This window comes from Manis javanica, chromosome 1 (genome assembly GCF_040802235.1).
Source record: "Manis javanica isolate MJ-LG chromosome 1, MJ_LKY, whole genome shotgun sequence".
In the NCBI taxonomy this organism is placed as follows: Eukaryota; Metazoa; Chordata; class Mammalia; order Pholidota; family Manidae; genus Manis; species Manis javanica.
Genome location: NC_133156.1, coordinates 153847863 through 153871770, shown reverse-complemented (window position 1 = coordinate 153871770; position 23908 = coordinate 153847863). Strand labels below are relative to the sequence as shown.

General features: G+C 43.2%; 1 protein-coding gene across 1 annotated transcript in view; it reads right to left on the bottom strand.

The window, feature by feature from the left end:
* LOC118971883 (NBPF family member NBPF1-like) overlaps positions 1-23410 on the bottom strand; it is a 40496-nt gene extending 17086 nt beyond the window's left edge. The window contains exon 1 of the mRNA XM_073235961.1: positions 23107-23410. The gene's annotated coding sequence lies outside the window, so the exon portion shown is untranslated. The remainder of the gene's footprint in view (positions 1-23106) is intronic.
* Positions 23411-23908: the final 498 nt, after the last annotated feature.

Below are 23908 nucleotides of genomic sequence, written 5' to 3'. Positions count from 1 at the left end.
AGCAGAAAATTGGCTAATGGCTAATGTTGCTGATGGTATCTTCCTCCAGATAGCAGATCCAAAAAGGTTAGCCTGAACTGGCAAATGGCAGCAGTGTGTGTGTGCGTTTGGGGAGGGGTTGTGGGCAACGACAGAAAACAGTTTAGGCTCACAGAAAAGCTGTCTTTAATGGTATCAGCAGCCAACACAAAGACGGAGTGGTTGCTGCACTCCACACCACGCATTACTGGGAGATGGCAGCACAAGGCCGTGCATCTGCGTGCAGCCATTGTATGGTGAAAGCCATTCCTAGCTGCATGGGGCGCTTTAGATCCCACTTAGAACACTTAAAATGGACAAACCCAGTGATTTTCCTTAGACACTTTTATTGTAGCTGTGTTTTAAAATATGCAAACATTTTCTAATGATGTTAGCTTCATCTTACTTAGTTCACCCATCTATGACACATTAAGTGCCATCCTAAACTGATAAATCTGGGCTATGTTTTCAACATGCAGTCCTGTGTGCATTGTTTTTCTTCTAAAATGATCTCACAAAGCTTCAAATGGAATAAAACTCTAATGGCAAGTTGGCTAGATAGGTTCTATGGTCATTTCAAAACCTGAGTAAATAGACACAAATGTTACTGATAGATGGTCTTCCTTGATTACTACACCATGCACCAAAAATGCTAATCTGCTAGATGCTGTTTCCTGAGGCTTTTAATACATATCACGCTTAGCACTCCAAATAGTCTTGATGATATACTCCAACCTCCTTGGTGAGTCTGGATGGGCTTCTACCCATATCTGGTCTCCCCCTAATTGCTTGTCCTCCATCACTGTGCATTCTGGCAAACTGCCCTGCCCCCATATGTTCCCATGTTCTCAAGAGTCCTTCGGTTGTGTGCCTGGAATAGCCTTCTCCCGCCTGTCCATCTGGCTGACTCCCTCCCACTCATCATTCAAGCCTAGGTCAGATGTCGCATTCCCCACCTTTTCTGAGGAACCCTCCCTCTCCATCAGGCCGGGTTTTGTGTCCTAGCTCCTTCTCTCACATTTGTCTTTCTGTTTTTATTACATCCACCGTCACATAGGATTTTCTCTGTCTATATATCCTTGCCATTGAGGCTATTGAAAAGCAGACACTGTCTAATATTATGACCCTAGTACCTATCAGCATGATGGTGCACGGCAGAAAATGAATAACTGAGTGAATGAATAAAGTCAATATGAAACACACTCATGGCCTCCCTTTCTAACACAGATATATTAGAAATAAGTTTTACAGACCTGTTGCAACTATCCTGGTTTATTTAAAAGTGATGTTTACCAAGGTGGGACATGGGCTGACCAAATTTTACAAATGTATGTAGAAAATGGTTAACTTGTATGGATCATTTAATTTAATAGAATTTAAAGCCAAGTAATACATTGGAGGGGAGTAGCATTAATTATTATTTTCTTCTGTTAATTAAAAAAAATTATATCATTCATGCTAGATCATGCAAAGGGTCCTGAAATTATATTTTCACTTAATCTCCCCTCCTTCTTCCTATTCCTCTGCTGCAGAAGCAATGGTATGGTTGAGCAGTGGTACAGAGCAGACTAAGGTTTAGGAGAAGAGGGAATGGTGATTGAAAGGGTCAAGGTTGTTTTTTCAAGGAAAAGTTGTTTGCCAAAGGAACCCCTACTGGGCAGTATCATGATTTGACAACACGTGCACTTCCGTAGTACAACTGCTTTCCTGACAGTCCAGTCAAAGATTTCATAGCTTTTCTTCTTACCCCAAACACATATCTCTTTTTCAGATGATAATCTTCCCTTCCACCAAGAAAACTGAAGCAACCAAAAGGGGAACTTTTTATCTGCCCTCCGCAAATCTACCATGCCACCTGCATCTTCAACTTTTCCAGGAACAAGGGAAAATTATTTATATGCCTATAATTCCTCACGACATGGTGGAAACAATCCCCTCTTGCCTTCTCATGATTTCACTCATGCATCACATCTTATTATTATTGTTTCTTACATCATCATTTTCTTTCTATTGGTTTATTCCCATTGTAGTGCAATATCTCTCACCTTGAAGAAAATACATAAGCTCTTCCTTAACTCTACAACTCTTCCCTGTCATCACCCCATTTCCTGGGCCCAGACTACAGCTGAAAGAGATCAGAAAATGCCATCCCAAAATGTATCACTTTGGCATATAGGATTATTTTGAGTGAAGGTAACTGGGAATCACCACATGTAGAAATAAGCCTTCCTGTAGCTTCCCTTATCTGACTAAGAGTAGAAAATTCTGGGAAATAAGGACTTCCATAAATCCTCTCTCCCAGGGGAGTTTTATAGCCATGAAGAAAACAAAAAGCCAACAGTGAAATGGGCTTGCACAGATAGAACTTAGGGAATTAACCCCTGTCTTTTATTAATTTTCTGAATATTTACCTTCCCACAATTTACTGCCCCCAAAACGTCAAAGCCCTTTTCTTTTGTCTTGTCACTACACAAATTTATTGCCCTTTCTTAAAATGATATATAAGCCTCCAGGCCTGATCACATTTTCAGGGTTTTCATTGAATTTCTGTGAAGCCCCTAATATGCATAAGAAAAAACTTGATCCTGTTAACCTGTCTTCTGTTAGTTTAATTTTCTGGAACCCAGTTACTGGCCCTAAGAGGACAGGGGAAAAGGGTCTTTTTTCCTTCTCTAATGCAGCTGAATGTCTTGAAAAATTATCTATAATCAACTGATTCCACTTGATCACATCCCAGTATTACCCAAACTCACTGCCACCAGGGTGTGGGCCCCACCAACCTTTTGTCTGTTTTGCTAAGTCAGTCAATAACCTCCATCTGCATGTGTCAGTGCAGCTGACTGCTGTGACCCGGCCATTCCCTGGGATTCTGTGGCAGCTCACTCTCCAGGTTTCTACCAACTCGACTGCTCCTTCCCAGTCTCCCAAGGTGGTCCCTACTCTGTCCAACATCTAAATATTAAAGACTAAATACTCTTATAGACCCTCTCTTGACTAATCACCATTTCTCTTTATATAATTTCAACAATAGCATTAAAATTTTTTATATATTTGTTGAGGATGTCCAGATTTGCATTTCCAGCTGTCATACAAGTCTCCAACCACAGATCCAACTCGCCTACTTGAAATCTCTATCTGAATGGCTAACAGGAACCACTAGATTTATAAGCCAAAAATAGTTACTTAATTTCACACCTGAACCCTTATGATTGCCTCCCATGTCATCTATTTCAGTAAATGGCCTACCATTTATGTGTTGTGCTCGAAGTCGTGATTCCCAGAAGACCACCAGGGAGCCAACACCAATGCAAAAGCAAAGAGCCTTTATTTGAGCTAGCCCAAGCTCAATCTCTCATCTACACCATCACAGTGGCAAGATGCCAGAGAAAGAGAGTGAGTTTCAATACCACAAAGGTTTTATGGGGTTCTAGGGCAGTTGGTGGGGTGATGGTCATGGCTCTGGCTGATTGGCTGGATCTAGGGGTAGTTGGTGGGGTGATAGGTCGTGGCTCTGGTCAATTGGCAGGGTCTAAGGGTGGTGGGTGAGCTCTTTGCTGACTGGAGATGAGAGACCAAGCTCTGATTGGGTGAAATAGGATCCTCATCCTGATTGGCTGAGGTAGGATCTGGGTCCCAATTGGCTGAAATAGAATCTGGGAGCTTGCCCTTTCATTCCCCCCTTTCTCTGGATCCTAAGAAGGGACCCAATCATGGGTCTATCTAATAAGGTTTTGCAGTTGTAAGGAGATAAAGGCTGATACTGTTGTCTTAGCACCATTAGCTGGACTGTATTAATTCTATCTTTAATAAAAGTTATCAGTTTATTGAGGATACATGGTCTAAAGGTAACAAGATTACTAGGGCTTATATTGAGCACGGAGGACTATCAGTTGGACGGCCCCCATGTGGTCTCTGAGAATCTGGACCAGCCTGTTGATGATGCAGGGCCCAAGGGTTAGTAAAAGGAGTAGGATGGCAAGAGGTCCTTGAATAGTAAAGATAATTTCCTGCCTTGATTTCTCTCTGGGACACTGGCACCTTGGTTCAGGCGCATATCAAAAGACTGCGTGCCCAGCTTCTAAGGTGGGCTGAGATATTGTCTATTTGCTAAAGAAACCTGCCTTTTACTATGCCGTCTACAGCTGGGTCTGCATGCTAAGTCAATTGCTCAGCTTGCAAAATTACCTAGTCAGATCTGAAGGAGGGAAGACAGCACATAGGCCTAGGCCTTTTAGTATGCTAAAGTGAATCTTATACACAATTACAAATGATTAGCATAATAAAACATGTGCTACTCTTCTTTATCTGGGGATCATTAACTGATCTCACTGAAGAATGATTCTAGAGCTTAATATTCAACATAGTTTTAGGGGGGGGGGGGTTTCCAGCATGTAGTTACATTGCTCTGATTGCAAATATCCTGCCTTACTTTCTTTAGAGGCTCTCACCTTATTCTGTCTAAGCCTATGGTCCCTGTCTCATTCTCCCCTCTACAGAAGGAGACCCTAGCTCCTGCTAGGGTAAAGGGGCAATAACCACTCTGGCTGCTTCGTGCTGAGAGGGGGCGAAGTAAAGGGTGTAGCTAGGTCTCCATCACTGGTCAGTTGAGAGGGCCTCAGAAGGTTGGCATTTCTATTCTGGGTTTCATTTCTATTACTATTTGCAGTTTTGTGGCTTCTAGGCAAGATAAAACAAATTGTGTTATTAGGTTAAGTAGCAACATCTGGAGTTGGATTTTCTATTCTGGAAGGACAAACTTGATGAGATTAAGAATGCATGACTGAATATGAGAACTAGAAATATGAATACTCTAATTGAGAATCATAGTCAGGTACTTTGGGAAAACTAGAATTCTGGATGAAGGGCCCCAACCAGTAAGATGGCGAACTTCTGGCTTCTCTTCCAGGTCCTCGGTTCCCGACGGCGCCACCTGAAGACCAATCACCTCTCGCCCCCCTCCCAATCCCAGCACCTAGCCAACAGCCACCAGCCCCGTAGAAGTAACACCACAATCACCCTATGCCCCTTCCTATATAACCTAGCACCTTTCCCTAATAAAGTGGATTTCTCCGGTGAATTGCTGCTGTGTGTCGCTCCTTTCCTTTCATTGGTGCCGAAACCCAGGAGATGGGACACCTCAACTGGGCCCCGTCTTTCCCCTGACACCAGCAGCAGCTTGCCCTTGTCCTCTTTTTCCAGCGCTGGCTCATCACACTCACCACTCCTCTTTGGCCTTTAGGTAAGTTTTCCCCCCAGAGTGGGCCACTCTTCCCCGATCTATTGCAGTGCCATTGACCGTGATCGTCTGGCAAGGCCCTGATGCTCGGGGATGAGGAGGGAACTCTCCCCACCTCAGGCCTTCACGGCTATGGTGGACCCTCAGGCCCCTCCTCCAACAGCCATAAATCCCCACCTCAAGCCTTTACGGCTGCGGCGGACCCTCAGGCCCTTCCTCCAACAGTCATAAACGCATTCACCGTCCCTTGCATCAGTGCTGAAACATTTTAAGCAAAATTTCCCTGGAGTGGGCCACTGTTCCCCGAGCTATCGCAGCACCATTGACCATGATCGTCCGGCAAGGCCCTGATGCTCGGGGACGAGGAGGGAACTCTCCCCGCCTCAGGCCTTTACAGCTGCGGCGGACCCTCAGGCCCCTCCTCCGACAGCCATAAATCCCCGCCGCAGGCCTTCACAGCTGCGGCGGACCATCAGGACCCCCCTCCAACAGCCATAAATGAAGTGACTCCTTTGCGGATGAGAATGCTCCCTTTTTCCTCCCCTCCTTCTTCTGTTCCATCCGCTGAAATCTGTTCTGTCTGCCGAAAATTCCTAGTGCTAGGTACCTCGTAACTCTGGCAAACTGCCTTCTTAGGGAAGTCTGGGTGACAACCCACATTTCCTAAGAAATTCTGACTCATATACGAGTTTCCGCAGACCACCAAGGATCATCGGGGACGCCCTTTGTCTCCTTGTGGTCTGCTTCCAGTCCGAGGATCTCCGCTCGTCTTCCCCTGTTTGTCTCCTTCTCTGTCTTTTAGCCATGGGAGCCTCTTCATTCCTCCCTGAAAGTTCACCTCTTGAATGCCTGCTTAAGCATCTGGCTACCCTCTCCCTGACGCCTGATATAAAACCAAAACTTCTCCGTAAATATTGCTCCCAAGATTGGCCGACATACCCCCTAGACAATAAGAACCAATGTCCCGCAGGGGGCACTCTTGATCCTAACATCACTCACAATCTCTTTAACTACTGCCAGTGCCTGAAAAAATGGAAGGAGATTCCCTATATCGAAGCTTTCCGTCTCCTCCTCCCCCCGCCCCTCCCAAGTTCTCCTAGCCTGCAAGCCACCGCCCCTGCAGAAGCCTCCTGTTCACTCTTTTTCCCTTCCTCTCCTACAACAGCTCTTCTCCCTTCCTCCCCCACCATCTCCTCCCCCATTTCACCTCCTCCGCCTTCATCCCCCGCAGATTAAGTCTGAGCCTTTCAGCCCCCACTTTAACTAGTTCCTGGGGGCCTCCTCCGTCTTTGCACTCATCACCTGTTTCTCCCCTGTTGGGGACCACATTTGTCTTCTCACATGTTTGTAGGGAGAATGGGAAAGCACCTTCCCCCATGTCTGAATGCAGCATGGGAAAGTACAAGCTAGAGAACAACCGGTGAAGTCCTTGGAAGTTATCTGTCCACAAAAACATATCTTGTCCTCGAAGACGAGCCAAGACTCCTCACTCTGAAAATAGGGAGACCTTGAAGATGTGTAGAAACACCGCCCCTGCTTCTAGCTATGCCCTTCCCCCACTTGCTGATGTGGCAGGAATGGAGAACAAAGAACATTCTGTTTACGCATTCCATAAGCAATTAACTGGAGCCCTGCTGTAGCCCAGTTAGTAGAGCATGGGACTCTTAGCCTCAGAGTCATGAGTTCAAGCCCAACTAGAGCGGCAGAGGCAAGCAGCTGGGCTGCTGGCTGGTGACACATGGGTCCTATTCTATCTTTCTTTATTTTCTTTGCCACCCTTCCGCACTTCAGGACCTGCTCGACTAGGCTCAGCTAGACTGTGTCACTCCCCCACAGACTGAGACAGAACCCTTCAGTCCCCCTCAGACTCAGTCCCCAGGGCCTCCCAAAATTATCGCCCCCCTCTGGGAAGTAGCAAGATCCAAAGGCATCGTGCGCATTCACGTCCCTTTCTCCTTAGGAGATTTAGCCCAACTAGAGAAACGCCTAGGTTCCTTTTCCACTGATCCTACGACATACATCAGGGAGTTTCAAAGGACCCTCCAGTCTTACAGCCTCACATATCATGACATTTTCATGCTCCTGGCCAATACTCTCCTCCCTGAAGAGCGTAGACGAGTTTGGAACTTATCCCAAACACACGCTACCGAAACCCACAGGCCTGACACCACCTATCCCCCTGGCCCCACTACTGTCCCCGAACAAGACCCACACTGAGATTATAACACCGCCATGGGTCTCCGCTCTCTAGATATTTTTGCCTCCTGCTTAATAGCAGGTCTGAAAAAGGCAGCTCGTAAAGTACTCAATATTCAAAAGCTCCAAGACATAATTCAAAAGAGAGACGAAACCCCCTCCGAGTTCTTAGACAGACTCACTCAAGCCCTATTACAGTATACCAGCCTAGACCCAGAAACACCTGAAGGAAGACAGGTCCTTATGACATACTTCCTAGCTCAAAGCTACCCCAACATTAAAGGTAAACTCAAAAAGTTTAGAACAGGGACCCACTACCCCACAGACTGAGATCCTAACAGTGGCCTTTAAAGTCTTCCATAACCGAGAAGAGGAGAAAGAACGCCGTAAACAAAAGGCTGATCAGGCCAATTTTCAAATGTTGGCCCAGCTGATAAAACCACAACCTGGGCACCCCTCTACAAATAAGACCCCCCCAGGAGCTTGTTTCAAGTGCGGAAAAGAGGGACATTGGTCAAGGGCGTGCCCCTCCCCCAGATCTCCTACCACCCCATGCCCCAGATGCCACAAAAAGGGCCACTGGGGGTCTGATTGCCCAACCACCCGAAGGGGAGGCTGGACGAACAACCCCCATCCTAAGCCCGCCGTAGTGGGGCTGGCAGAAGAAGATTGACAGGGCCTGGGGGCTTCTCACCCGACAATTTCTATCACCAAACAGGAGCCCAGGATTACTTTAACAGTAGACGGTCGCCCCATCTCCTTCCTCCTAGATACAGGAGCCACCTTCTCAGTCTTGCCAGAATACCGGGGCCCTACCATGCCAGCCATTACTCCTATAGTCGAGGTAAGAGGTAAACATATTTTCCCATTAAAGCCCCCCCTTTTATGCACAATCCAAGACAATCCCATACCTTTCTCCCACTCCTTCCTGGTTATGCCCCAGTGTCCCATCCCTTTACTAGGACGGGACATCCTTTCTCTCCTCAATGTTTCCATAACTATATCCACTCCCACAGCCCCCAGTACTCCCTTTCTGATGGCCCTCATAGCCGATGACCCCCCCTCTACACAATGAAAGCTCCGGTTCCACCCTCATACACCCTGTAAATCCCAAAATTTGGGACATTACAAGCCCCTCCGTGGTCCTATGTCCCCCTGCCTCTATCAAATTATGTGACCCCTCTCAGTATATCTGTCAGGCCCAATACCCCCTAACCACTTCAGACCTCATAGGCTTCCAACCCATCATTCAGGATCTCTTAAACAAAAATTACCTCAGACCCACTCACTCCCCGTTTAATACCCCCATATTAGCTGTTAAAAAAACCAAAAGATCTTTCCGCCTCGTCCAAGACCTTTGCCTCATCAACATGGCTGTTGTCCCTATCCATCCCTTAGTTCCAAATCCGTACACCCTTTAATCGCAAATCCCTGCCTCAGCCTCCCACTTCTCAGTCCTAGATCTCAAAGACGCATTTTTCCTATCCCTCTGGACCCCTCCTCCCAAGATTTTTTTTTCCTTCACCTGGATGGACCCATACACAAGATATTCTGAACAACTCACTTGGACAGTTTTGCCACAAAGCTTCCGATATAGTCCCCATATTTTTAGACAGGTCCTAGCTCAGGACCTCAAACAGTTTCATCATGATCACTCCAAGTCCACCTTATTACAATACATGGACAATCTTCTACTCTGCAGTCCCTCGTGGGAACAGTCTCAACTTGACACTGCCTCCCTACTTAACCTTCTAGCTTCCAGAGGTTACTGAGTATCCCCCATCAAAGCTCAAATCTCTTCCCCTCCTGTCACTTACCTCAGATTCCTTCTATCTCAACAAAGAAAGTCCATTACCTTAGACAGAAAATGGCTCCTCTCTGATCTGCCCGTTCCCAAAACCAAGACAGAAATCCTTTCCTTTCTAGGCCTGGCTAGATATTTTAGAGCGTGGATCCCTAACTTCTCCCTGTTGGCAAGACCCCTATACGACCTCAGCAAGGGCCCCCCTGAAGAACCATTATCCTCCTCACCCCGACACTCCTTCATTAAGCTCCGTCAAGCCCTTGTGGAAGCTCTCCATCTTCCTGATTTGTCGAAGCCCTTCTCATTATACATTCATGAGAGGTCCAGGCAAGCTCTAGGACTCCTAGGCCGATATTATGGCCCATCCTTTTCCCCAGTAGCTTATCTCTCCAAGCAATTAGACCCCACAGTTCGGAGATGGGCCCCCTGCCTATGAGCATTAGCCGCTAGACAGCTCTTACAGAAGGAAGCTCATAAACTGACATTCAGGGCGCCCCTTACCATTCTGTCCCCACATCACCTAAAAGATCTCTTAACCTACAAAAGTTTACAGACTCTCCATCCCTCCGGACTCCTGACCTTACCGTCCTCTTTCCTCCAAAATCCCGTTCACCCCCTTTGCCATCCATACCCAAATCATGACTTTTTCCTCCTTTACTGCTCTCTTGCTTTTTTCCTCATTCTTATTGTCTTTCCCGCCACCCCAGCCTCCTTTGTATGGCGATTCAAAGTCAGACAGACTTACACACAGCATCAAACAAAAGTTACTGCCCTCATTGCCACATCAGACTGCCCGCTGAAAGGCTGCTCTGAGCCTTTATACCTCCACTTTCCTCCCTCCACCGAAGTGTTCACTAGCAGCTACCCTTATTCTCCCTACCTCTGCTTCCTCTATGACCAAAAACAAGCTATTGTAGGCGATGGCCAGACACCTACAGGAGATGTCCCTACTAGTCTTGCGCCATTCACTACATGGGTAATTTCCAGTACCCATGGTATTACTCCTCCAACCATTTCATGAAATATCCCAACAGCTCATTCTCCTTATCAATCCCAGATCCCTGGGACTCTCGATGGGCTGCCAGAGTCACAGCCTCAGTTTACTATGGGGGGTCCTCAAACCCCCATGGTACCCTTCATATCTCTCAAAAGTGTGTTCCCTCTCATTCCCAGATCTCTCAAGTTGCATCAGATATCAGACATTCTGAAAAAGTCATTATCCAAACTCTTGATGGCACCTCTTCATCTTCTTATCCCCGCCCCTCTTCCCATTTCTCCTACTCTTCGTTACAGCTCATTCAGGACACCACCATCTTTCTCAACCACACCCTTAACACCGCCAATTGTTTCTTTTGCGCATCACTACAGTGCCCACTGCTGGCTGCCGTGCCCCTTAATATTTCCAACTACTCCTTCCATGCAGAAAGACAACCCCTCTGCCCCCTGGCAGACATACCCCTATGGGAACCAGAATATGCAGATAATCTCACCATCCACCACTGTGTAGGCCTGACTCCACCCCTCTCCAGCGCACTTCACTGTCTCCCAACTCCAGCACACCCTGCATTCTCGTCACCCTAATCCCTCAGCTTACAGTTTACAGCATGGCAGAATTCCTTGAGCTCCAACCTCCCTTGCCCTCATGCACAAAAAGGGCTGCTTTCCTTCCCATCATGGTCAGTATCTCTTTGACCACCTTAGCCATTGAGGCAGGATTTTCTGAGGGTGCCTTGGGTCACTCTCTATAGGCAATTAAAGATCTCAACGCCAAAGTTGAGGGAGCCCTGACATCCACTGCCAATTCCCTGGCCTCTCTCCAAAGACAGGTCACTTCGCTAGCTAAAGTCACCCTTGAAAACCAGTGGGCCTTAGATCTGCTTACAGCTGAGAAGGGCGGCACCTGTGTCTTCCTTCGGGAAGAGTGCTGCTATTACATCAACAAATCCAGCATTGTAGAAACTTGACATTACCAAACTCACCGACCTTGCCTCCAGCCTCCACTCTGCTTCCAATTCCAACCCATTCTCGTCAATACTAACAAACCCCTTCCTCAACTGGCTCTGGCCCATTGCAGGCCCCATAATAATCATCCTTCTCGCCTGTCTCTTCTTACCCTGTATAATAAAGTTCATCAAATCCCAAGTTGGAAAAATCTCTAATCAAACTTTCAACCAGCTTTTAGTCAGGAACTATCAGCTTCTGGCCACAGAAGATCCCTCACCCTCACGTAACCTCCTCCCCACACACTGAGATGGACCCATCTCTCCACTAGAAATTGTTCCTGGAAACAATTGCCGCAGACGCCTGGCTTCTGGCACCCGTATCCTCCTGGCACCACCATTAGAATCAGCAAGTCCTCAACGTATAGTTACAGGGAACCTTCATTGATTTCCAACCTGAAGAAGTCCACATCTACTGGTCCTTACTGTGGGGAGTCCTATCAACCCTTTCCTCCCAGTCCTCAAGCCCTCACTCCCTTCTCCGACCCTGTTCAGCAGGAAGCAGTCAGAGAGAAAAGCAACATCCACAACCCCATAGAGGAGAAAGGGGGGAATGAAGGGCCCCCACCAGTAAGATGGCGAACTTCCGGCTTCTCTTCCAGGTCCTTGATTCCCGACGGCACCACCTGAAGACCAATCACCTCTCTCCCCCTGCCCAATCCCAGCACCTAGCCAACAGCCAACAGCCCTGTAGAAGTAACACCACAATCACCCTATGCCCCTTCCTATATAACCCAGCACCTTTCCCTAATAAAGCGGATTTCTCAGGTGAATTGCTGCTGTGTGTCGCTCCTTTCCTTTCACTGGATATTAGGATTTACTATAGATAAGACAGCATTATTGAAACAACATTTTTCTCTAAAATCAACCTTATTTTTATTAGAATTAGCCAGATTAAGAAAACAATTAAGAGTTGGCTTGATTATTTGTATAAGTGCAGCAAGAAGAGCAATTGATTACATAGGCTCTTTTAAACATGCCTTGCTGGAACTTTTTGTAAGGAATTTCAGATTGAACTTTTAAAGGACTCTTGAGGCCAGACAGCCAAGCCAGACTTGCCATCAGGTTTTGCTTGCAGTACCTGTAGCTTTGGGTGAATTCCTCTCTTCTTGAGGTTCCTGGGCCTGCCAGGAAGTGACCTTCCTTACTCACCTGGTAAGGCTGCTGGGAACTCTGTAAGCAAGGTACCAGACCAGTTCTTCCAAGGGGCTTTGTTGGCTTTATAAAGTCAACCTTAGTTCCTTAAAGCTGTTCATATCTGAATTTATGCATGTGTCTCTCAGGTATGACATTCCGTCAAAGCCTTGGTAGTATAACATGTGTTTTTAATTGGTCCTTTTACAAGGAAAGCAGATTCTTATTGAACTTATGCAAATAAACATACTGCCATGAAACATAAAAATACTGAAAGCTTTTAAATTCTTAAGGGGGCAGGTAGAGAGAAAGATAAATGTTTCAATTCTGCTCATAAAGGTATTGTCATTCATGAAACTGTTGTCAGCTTAAGAGAACAAGCTTAAAACACTTTATCAGCAACATCTGAAACAAAAAGTCACAAAACCATCTTCCTTAGTTCACTTAATCCTATGTAACCAATACCTGTTCTGCTGAAATCTAGCTCTTTACTAGTGTAAGAGTAATAAAACAGTGACTATAAATGGCAAAAGACTTACAAATGACAATGGTTAAAGATCTGATGAGAGCTTACTGTAAGACAGTAGACATAAGGAAATTCAGATATTTCTGTAACAAAAAAACATTCAGTAACAAAGTTTAGCATCATTTCCTGTGGCATTGCTTTCCAGGTAATTAAGCAGGTAAGTATATATCAGATAAATAAGCCAAATTAGTCAAATACTTTCTCCAATGAGAAAAAAAAAATTCCTCTGACATGTTCCAGGGGCCCTCTGGAAAATATCAGAGTTAACTAGAGGTAAAAGTACCATTTTTTTTTTGAGAGGGCATCTCTCATATTTATTGATCAAATGGTTGTTAACAACAATAAAATTGTATATAGGGGAGTCAATGCTCAATGCACAATCATTAATCCACCTCAAGCCTAATTCTCATCAGTCTCCAATCTTCTGAAGCATAACGAACAAGTTCTTACATGGTGAACAAATTCTTACATAGTGAATAAGTTCTTACGTGGTGAACAGTACAAGGGCAGTCATCACCGAAACATTCGGTTTTGATCATGCCTTATGAACTATAAACAATCAGGTCGAATATGAATATTGGTTTGATTTTTATACTTGATTTATATGTGGATCCCACATTTCTCCCTTTATTATTACTATTATTTTTATTTTTAATAAAATGCTGAAGTGGTAGGTAGATGCAAGATAAAGGTAGAAAACATAGTTTAGTGTTGTAAGAGAGCAAATGTAGATGATCAGGTGTGTGCCTGTAGACTATGTGCTAATCCAAGCTAGACAAGGGCATTAAAACATCCACAGATGCTGAAGATTTCTCTCAAAACAGGGGGGGTGAGGTTCTAAGCCTCACCACTGTTGATCCCCAATTTCTCACCTGATGGCCCCCCTGCAACTGTGCCTGTCTTAGGTTGTTCCTCCCTTGAGGAATCTTACCTGTCTCTGGCTAACCAGTCATCTTCCGGGGCCATACAGGGAGATGTAAAGTTGGTAAGTGAGAGAGCAGCCATATTGTTTGAAAAGCTTAGCTTTTTACTTCTTTGCAGATTTATGCCCTGTGGTTTCTATCCTCAGCATTTGTCTTGAGGTATCTTTACCACTTGGAGGAATTATGATATTCAGTAAATTCTATATGAGGCACGAATTCTATTTAAGGGTTGTAATTAGGAAGGAAGAAGAAAAGCTATAGAGGTAGCAGATGGAATAAAACATGGGAGGATTGATTATTTCTTTGACACATCTTCTTGTAGAGTAACTTAAGCATGTATAGGTTTTAAACTACTAATTAAATTGCACACACATTAACATAATAGGAATACAGTTACATAACCAAAGCAGATCTATAATTACCAGCCATCTCCAGTGAAGCTAAGAAAACCATTTAGGCACCCTAGGCATTTGTGAAAATTTGTCTATGATATGATGGATATTGTCCAACTGTACTTGAACAGTCTGAGAGAAATCATATAAATTAAAACAACCTATTCCTGGGAACTGTTCACATCCCATATGTTCTTTTAACAGTAGATAGTCTGTAGTTGTAAGATTTTGGAGCGCTACAACTTGCACTTCTAATTCTTGGTTGAGTTCCAACAGTATAGATCCAGTCAAATTTGTTTTACTGAAAGCACAGGCCAGCTTAGATATCTCCTTCTTCATTCCAATGGCAAGTCTAGGAACCAGTGGGATGGATGCAGCTACAACTGTAGCATCGCCTGGATCTTTGTTGAGGTTTTTTGATGATCATCTTCTGGTATGACTCTTCCAGAGAGTGCTGATGATGGAAGTTCTTCTTCATATCGTATCTTAGTTCATTTTCTGGGTAGCCAAATTAGGCTTTGATCCTCTGTATAAACACAAACAGACCCATTGCCCACACTTTGATATGCCCTTTATACCTTTGTGTAGACCTCATTGGAGGTCACCACACAGGAACTGCTTTTTTTTTTTAAGAGAAAGGAATATTATCAGAAAAGTGTACCTCCATAGCCGATCATCTGACACCCTTTAAGTGATCAAAATTAAGGATATTTAAAGCATGCATTAATCGTTGATTTACAGTTAGTTTTATCCTATCAAGGAGTAATCCCCCTTTTCTTTCTTTCTTTCTTTTTTTATTTTATATTTAATCTACACTTACATGAAGAATATTATGTTTACTAGGCTCTCCCCTATACCAGGTCCCCCCTATAAACCACTTTACAGTCACCGTCCATCTGCATAGCAAAATGTTGTAGACTCACTACTTGACTTCTCTGTGTTGTACAGCCCTCCCCTTTCTCCCTCCCCCCCATGCATGCTAATCTTAATACCCCCTTTCTTCTTCTTCCCCCCCTTATCCCTCCCTACCCACCCATCCTCCCCAGTCCCTTTCCCTTTGGTACCTGTTAGTCTATTTTTGGGTTCTGTAATTACGCTGCTGTTTTGTTCCTTCAGTTTTTCCTTTGTTCTTATACTCCACAGATGAGTGAAATCATTTGGTATTTCTCTTTCTCTGCTTGGCTTATTACACTGAGCATAATACCGTCCAGCTCCATCCATGTTGTTGTAAATGGTAAGATTTGCCCTCTTCTTATGGCTGAATAGTATTCCATTGTGTATATGTACCACATCTTCTTTATCCATTCATCTACCGATGGGCATTTAGGTTGCTTCCAATTTTTGGCTATTGTAAATAGTATTGCAATAAACATAGGGGTGTATCTGTCTTTCTCAAACTTGATTGCTGCGTTCTTAGGGTAAATTCCTAGGAGTGGAATTCCTGGGTCAAATGGTAAGTCTATTTTGAGCATTTTGATGAACCTTCATACTGCTTTCTACAATAGTTGAACTAATTTACATTCCCACCAGCAGTGTAGGAGGGTTCCCCTTTCTCCACAGCCTCGCCAACGTTTGTTGTTGTTTGTCTTTTGGATGGCAGCTATCCTTACTGGTGTGAGGTGATACCTCATTGTAGTTTTAATTTGCATTTCTCTGATAATTAGCGATGTGGAGCATCTTTTCATGTGTCTGTTGGCCATCTGTATTTCTTTTTTGGAGAACTGTCTGTTCAGTTCCTCTGCCCATTTTTTAATTAGATTATTTGTTTTTTGTTTGTTGAGGCATGTGACCTCTTTATATATTTTGGACGTCAAGACCTTACCAGATCTGTCATTTACAAATATATTCTCCCATACTGTAGGGTTCCTTTTTGTTCTATTGATGGTGTCTTTTGCTGTACAGAAGCTTTTCAGTTTAATATAGTCCCACTTGTTCATTTTTGCTGTTGTTTTCCTTGCCCACAGAGAGATATACTCAAGAAGAGGTCACACATGTTTATGTCTAAAAGATTTTTGCCTATGTTTTTTCCTAAGAGTTTTATGGTTTCATGACTTACATTCAGGTCTTTGATCCATTTTGAATTTACTTTTGTGTATGGGGTTAGACAATGGTCCAGTTTCATTCTCCTACATGTAGCTGTCCAGTTTTGCCAGCACTATCTGTTGAAGAGACTGTCATTTCCCCATTGTATGTCAATGGCTCCTTTATTGAATATTAATTGACCATATATGTTTGGGTTAATGTCTGGAGTCTCTAATCTCTTCCACTGGTCTGTGGCTCTGTTCTTGTGCCAGTACCAAATTGTCTTGATTACTATGGCTTTGTAGTAGAGCTTGAAGTTGGGGAGTGAGATCTCCCCTACTTTATGCTTCTTTCTCAGGATTGCTATGGCTATTTGGGGTCTTTGGTGTTTCCATATGAATTTTTAAATTATTTGTTCCAGTTCATTGAAGAATGTTGCTGGTAATTTGATAGGGATTTCATCAAATCTGTATATTGCTTTGGGCAGGATGGCCATTTTGATGATATTAATTCTTCCTAGCCATGAGCATGGGATGAGTTTCCATTTGTTAGTGTCCTCTTTAATTTCTCTTAAGAGTGACTTGTAGTTTTCAGGGTATAGGTCTTTCACTTCTTTGGTTAGGTTTATTCCTAGGTATTTTATTCTTTTTGATGCAATTGTGAATGGAATTGTCTTCCTGATTTCTCTTTCTGTTGGATCATTGTTAGTGTATAGGAAAGCTACAGATTTCTGTGTGTTAATTTTGTATCCTGCAACTTTGCTGTATTCCGATATCAGTTCTAGTAGTTTTGGAGTGGATTATTTAGGGCTTTTTTATGTACAATATCATGTCATCTGGAAATAGTGACAGCTTAACTTCTTCTTTACCAATCTGGATTCCTTGTATTTCTTCATTTTGTCTGATTGCCAAGGCTAGGACCTCTAGTACTATGTTAAATAACAGTGGGGAGAGTGGGCATCCCTGTCTAGTTCCCGATCTCAGAGGAAAAGCTTTCAGCTTCTTGCTCTTCAGTATAATGTTGGCTGTGGGTTTATCATATATGGCCTTTATTATGTTGAGGTACTTGCCCTCTATTCCCATTTTGCTGAGAGTTTTTATCATGAATGGATGTTGAATTTTGTCAAATGCTTTTTCAGCATCTGTAGAGATGATCATGTGGTTTTTGTCTTTCTTTTGTTGATGTGGTGGATGATGTTGATGGATTTTCGAATGTTGTACCATCCTTGTATCCCTGGGATGAATCCCACTTTGTCGTGGTGTATGATCCTTTTGATATGCTGTTGAATTGTTTGCTAATATTTTATTGAGTATTTTTGCATCTACATTCATCAGGGATATTGGTCTGTAATTTTCTTTTTTGGTGGGGTCTTTGCCTGGTTTTGGTATTAGGGTGATGTTGTCTTCATAGAATGAGTTTGGGAGTATTCCCTCCTCTTCTATTTTTTGGAAAACTTTAAGGAGAATGGGTATTATGTTGTCTCTGTGTGTATGATAATATTCCAAGGTAAATCCATTCGGCCCCGGGGTTTTGTTCTTGGGTAATTTTTTTATTACCGTTTCAATTTCTTTGCTCGTTATTGGTTTGTTTAACTTTTGTGTTTCTTCCTTGGTCAGTCTTGGGAGGTTGTATTTTCCTAGGAATTTGTCCATTTCTTCTAGGTTTTCCAGCTTGTTGGCATATAGGTTTTCATAGTAGTCTTTAATAAATCTTTGTATTTCTGTGGAGTCTTTCGTGATTGTTTCCATTCTCACTTCTGATTCTGTTGATTTGTGTTGATTCTCTTTTTCTCTTTATAAGTTTGGCTAGAAGCTTATCTATTTTGTTTATTTTCTCAAAGAACCAGCTCTTGGTTTCATTGATTTTTGCTATTGTTTTATTCTTCTCAATTTTATTTCTTCTCTGATCTTTATTATGTCCCTCCTTCTGCTGACTTTAGGCCTCATTTGTTCTTTTTTTTTCAGTTTCAATAATTGTGATGTTAGACTATTCATTAGGGATTGTTCTTCCTTCTTCAAGTGTGCCTGGATCGCTATATACTTTCCTCTTAAGACTGCTTTTGCTGTGTCCCACAAGTTGGAGCTTTGTGTTGTTGTTGTTATTTGTTTCTATATACTCCTTGATCTCTATTTTGATTTGTTCATTGATCCATTGATTATTTAGAAGCATGTTGTTAAGCCTCCATGCGTTTGTGAGCGTTTTTGTTTTCTTTGTAGAATTTATGTCTAGTTTTATACCTTTGTGGTCTGAAAAATTAGTTGGTAGAATTTCAATATTTTGGAATTTACTGAGGCTCTTTTTGTGGGCTAGTATGTAGTCTATACTGGAGAATGTTCCATGTACACTTGAGAAGAATCTATATCCAGTTGCTTTTGGATGTAGAGTTCTATAGATGTCTATTAGGTACATCTGCTCTAGTGTGTTGTTCAGTGCCTCTGTGTACTTACTTATTTTCTGTCTGGTGGATGTATCCTTTGGGGTGAGTGGTGTGTTGAAGTCTCCTAAAATGAATGCATTGCAGTCTATTTCCCTCTTTAGTTCTGTTAGTATTTGTTTCACATATGCTGGTGCTCCTGTATTGGGTGCATATATATTTAGAATGGTTATATCCTCTTGTTGGACTGAGTCCTTTATCATTATGTAGTGTCCTTCTTTATCTCTTGTTACTTTCTTTGTATTGAAGTCTATTTTGTCTGATATTAGTACTGCAACCCCTGCTTTCTTCTCACTGTTGTTTGCCTGAAATATGTTTTTCCATGCCTTGACTTTTAGTCTGTGCATGTCTTTGGGTTTGAGGTGAGTTTCTTGTAAGCAGCATATAGACGGGTCTTGCTTTTTTATCCACTCTATTACTCTGTGTCTTTTGATTGGTGCATTAAGTCCATTTACATTTAGGGTGACTATTGAGAGATATGTACTTATTGCCATTGCAGGCTTTAAATTCGTCGTTACCAAAGATTCAAGGTTAGCCTCTTACTCTCTTACTGCTTAGCTTGTTTATTGAGCTGTTATATACACTGTCTGCAGATTCTTTTCTTCTCTCCCTTCTTATTCCTCCTCCTCCATTCTTCATATGATAGGTGTTTTGTTCTGTGCTGTTTTTAGGAGTGTTCCCATCTAGAGCAGTCCCTGTAAGATGCCCTGTAGAGGTGGTTTGTGGGAAGAAAATTCCCTCAGCTTTTGCTTGTCTGGGAACTGTTTAATCCCACCATCATATTTAAATGATAGTCATGCTGGATACAGTATCCTTGGTTCAAGGCCCTTCTGTTTCATTTTATTAAATATATCATACCATTCTCTTCTGGCCTGTAGGGTTTCTGTCGAGAAGTCTGATGATAGCCTGATGCGTTTTCCTTTATAGGTGACCTTTTTCTCTCTAGCTGCCTTCAAAACTCTTTCCTTGTCCTTGATCATTGCCATTTTAATTATTATGTGTCTTGGTGTTGTCCTCCTTAGATCTTTTCTGTTGGGGGTTCTGTGTATTTCCGTGGTCTGTTCGATTAGTTCCTCCCCCAGTTTGGGGAAATATTCAGCAATTATTTCTTCAAAGAGACTTTCTACCCCTTTTCCTCTCTCTTCTTCTTCTGGTACCCCTATAATATGGATACTGTTCCTTTTGGATTGGTCACATAGTTCTCTTAGTATTTTTTCTTTCCTGAAGATCCTTTTATCTTTCTCTATGTCATCTTCTATATGTTCCTGTTCTCTGGCTTCTATTCCTTCAATGGCCTCTTGCATCTTATTCATTCTGCTTATAAATCCCTCCAGGGTTTGTTGTACTTCTGTGATCTCCTTCCTCACATCTGTGATCTCCCTCCAGACTTCATCCCATTGCTCTTGCATTTTTCTCTGCATCTCCGTCACCATGTTCATGATTTTTATTTTGAATTCTTTTTCAGGAAGACTGGTTAGGTCTGTCTCCTTCTCTGGTGTCTCTGTGATCTTGGTTTGCCTGTAATTTTGTCTTTTCATGGTGATAGGAATAGTTTGCAGAGCTGGGACGAGTGACGGCTAGAAGAGCTTTCCTTCTTGTTGGTTTGTGGCCTTCCTCTCCTGGGAGAATAGCTACCTCTAGTGACTTGTGCTGGGCAGCTGTTCCCAGACAGGGCTTCTGCTTCCTGTCCGGCTGCTGTGGAGTTTATCTCTGCTGTTGCTGTGGGCGTGACCTGGCTCTGGCTGCTGCTCCAAAATGGTGGATCCTCATTGGAGGGGGACCGGCCAGGAGGTTATTTATCTCCGTAAGGGCCCTCTGTGCTCCCTGCTGCCCAGGGGGTTAGAGTGCCCAGAGATCCCCAGATTCCTTGCCTCTGGACTAAGTGTCCTGCCTTGCCCCTTTAAGACTTCCAAAAAGCACTCTCCAAACCAAAACAAGAACAGCAACAAAAAACAAACAAACAAACAAAAAATTAAATAAATATTAAAAAAAAAAAAAGAAACACGCACAATTTTCTTTGTCCTCAGGCGCCCTTCTCAGGCATCCGCACACCGGTCTTGCTTCCCTGTTTCCCTAGTATTGGGGTCCCTGTCCCTTTAAGACTTCCAAAAAGCACTCGCCAAAAAAAAAAAAAAAAATAGTGGCTGCCTCTGTATCTTTATTATCTATTGTCGGCCTCAGGCACCCGCTCACCAGTCCTGCAACCCTTTTTCCCTAGTATCCAGGACCCCACACATGCACTGTGTCTGCATCTGGTCCGGATGGCTGGGGCTGGGTGTTCAGCAGTCCCGGGATCCTTCTCCCTCCCTGCTGACTCCTCTCCTCCCACTGGGAGCTGGGGGTGAGGCGCTCAGGTCCCGCCAGGCCGGGGCTTGTATCTTAACCCCTTTGTGAGGCACTGGGTTCTCGCAGGTGTGGATGTGGTCTGGATGTTGTCCTGTGTCCTCTGGTCTCTATTTTAGGAAGAGTTGTCTTTGTTATATTTTCATAGATATATGTGGTTTTGGGAGGAGATTTCTGCTGCTCTACTTATGCCGGCATCTTGGCTCCGCCCCAAAAGTACCTTTTTGAATTTGATTTTGGGAAGTCAGAAGAAAGTTTATTTGGCACTTGCTTAAATAGTATTATAGGTTGCTATGAAGCAATACTTATCTATTTAACCAGAATGACAAAATTCCTCAAAGGCAAATAAAGAAGTTTACACGGTTGTTAGCAAACTTTAGCTTTTAGTCTTTTTAATATTAAGATGTCATTTTCTTAAATACTCAGACAACTCATTGAGACTTTAAGCATGAGAAACTTCTTTGATAAAACAGTTAGAAAGCCTTTTGCTATCTTTCATCATTAAGGGCAGACTAACAGTTTAAGAAAACTGTCTTTTTAACTGAAAACAAAATTCTAATTTTGCTGTGTACTTGATACTGAGACTCATTTGCTTTAATGTTATATAGCATGACTATATTAAATTCTTCCAAAACTTTCTACAGCCTTCTTCTTATATTTAGAGTTCTCCCTCTAAATAAACAGCTGTACTTTAGAACAAAGTTACTTTCTATTATCAAAAGACACATTCTTTAGCATGCAGAAATGTTTTCTGTATTACTTTAAGTAGTTTTAATTAGAACTTAATACCATTAGGTACCTTAATTTCTAGTGAACACTGAGAAGCAGGCTATTGTAAACTGTTACACTAGCATTCTTTAGATTGACAAATTTATGAACATTTTATAATTTCTGTAACTATGAGCTTTACAGCGCAATCTCTCACTAAACATAAAGTATATCAACTTAGCAAAACTTTAGGATTTTAGGTTACTACAAAGATTCTCAGGCTGCAGGTAGGTATACACACTGTAACACACAATTAAAGAGGTGTTCACTTGCCACACTCATTTATTTCACTCATTTGTAACAACTATGTTAGATTACTTACAAGACCTTTACTGAATATTAGACAAAGCCAAGCCTTTAAGCATTTTATTCTTAAAAGATCTAGCAGATAATATCAACTTAAATGACCTTAGGTAAACTTAGGCAGCTGATAACTACAAGGACATGCCCACCTCAGGCAAACCCAAATTAGCATTAATGCTTAACATTTTTTTGTCAGATTTTCTGGAAGTTTAGAATGCCCAATCTTCATAAGTGCTTGTCTTTAAATCAATTTCATTTATACCATCTGGAGGTAGAAAGATATTTTCATTTACACACTTAGACACACAAACATACAGACTGAGACATAATGATAAGGTTCCCTCTGGCAGCCATCTGACATTGAAAACTGGCTACTCGCTAGAATGAAAAGTCTGCCACCGACCCTTCTGGACTTCCACACTGAGGTTGTTAGCTCTTTCCCTGATATCTTTAATCTGTAAGACAGTGGTTGGATTGAATGTTCCCTCCGGCAGCCAGCCAACGTTAAAGGACGGCCTCTCTGAGGTGCAGAAAACATGCAATTTTCCCTTCCTGACATCTGTGCTCAAATTGTGAGCTCTCTCCCTAACGTCTGAGAAAAATGGTCTGTCATGAAAGACAAGGGGGTCATCTGCATATGTCCCATTTCTTCTGTCAACAAGACTAAGACAAACACGACAAACAACAAACAGGCACCTACAGAGAAGAATCTGCTGCGGCTGCGAAGGCAAAACTGAAAGTAAGTTGAGGGCCTGTAGGACTGCAGCGGCAGCCAACTTTCCTCACAGATGAGGACCTTGTCCTCCAGACGGGGGCAAGGGACATCTCCCAAGACCCCTGGTCGGCATCCTGCCAGCGCGTCTGCCTAAGTCAATGCTGACCCAGATACAGATTGGAGCTCCTACAGGTTTATACAGGCTTGCTAGCGAACAAAAACAGTGAGACACAGATAAAGACAGAGTGAGACACAGGTAGACAAGGACAGACAGATAACTGAGTGCACTCACCAGCCAGCACAGGGCCCTCTAGGTGGGGAGTCCTGGGGGTCTCTGGGGTCCTGGATGAGCCCCCAAATGTTGTTCTCAAAGTCATGATTCCCAGAAGACCACCAAGGAGCCAACACCGATACAAAAGCAAAGAGCCTTTATTCGAGCCAGCTGGAGCTCAATCTCTCATCTACACCATCACAGTGGCAAGATGCCAGAGAAAGAGAGTGAGTTTCAACACCACAAAGGTTTTATGGGGTTCTAGGGCAGTTGGTGGGGTGACAGGTCATGGCTCTGGTCAATTGGCAGGGTCTAAGGGTGGTGGGTGAGCTCTTTGCTGACTGGAGATGAGAGACCAAGCTCCGATTGGGTGAAATAGGATCCAGGTCCTGATTGGCTGAGGTAGGATCCGGGTCCCAATTGGCTGAAATAGAATCTGGGAGCTTGCCCTTTCATACGCAGTTGTTCAGTCCAAAAATCCAGAAGTCAAGCTGTTCTTCCTCTTTCTATTCAATCCACCCCTAAGACTCTATCTAAAAGTATGTCTCATATGTGACAAAGTCTCGCCATGTCTATTGCTGCCACCCTCAGCTATGCCAATATGCAGTTTTGTGACAAGCCTCCTAACTAATCTTTCATCCTCTGTTCTCTCTACATGTAGCTGCTGAAGTGATATATTTTAGTGCAAGTAAAGTGTGTCCCACATCTGCTCAAATGTTTGTGGTTGGCTTTCCACTTGGAATAAAATATCAAAATCCTTAATACAGTCTCAGAGTCCTACATGGTCTCTGTCTGCTTCCCCTATCTGCTTTCTGTCTCTCTA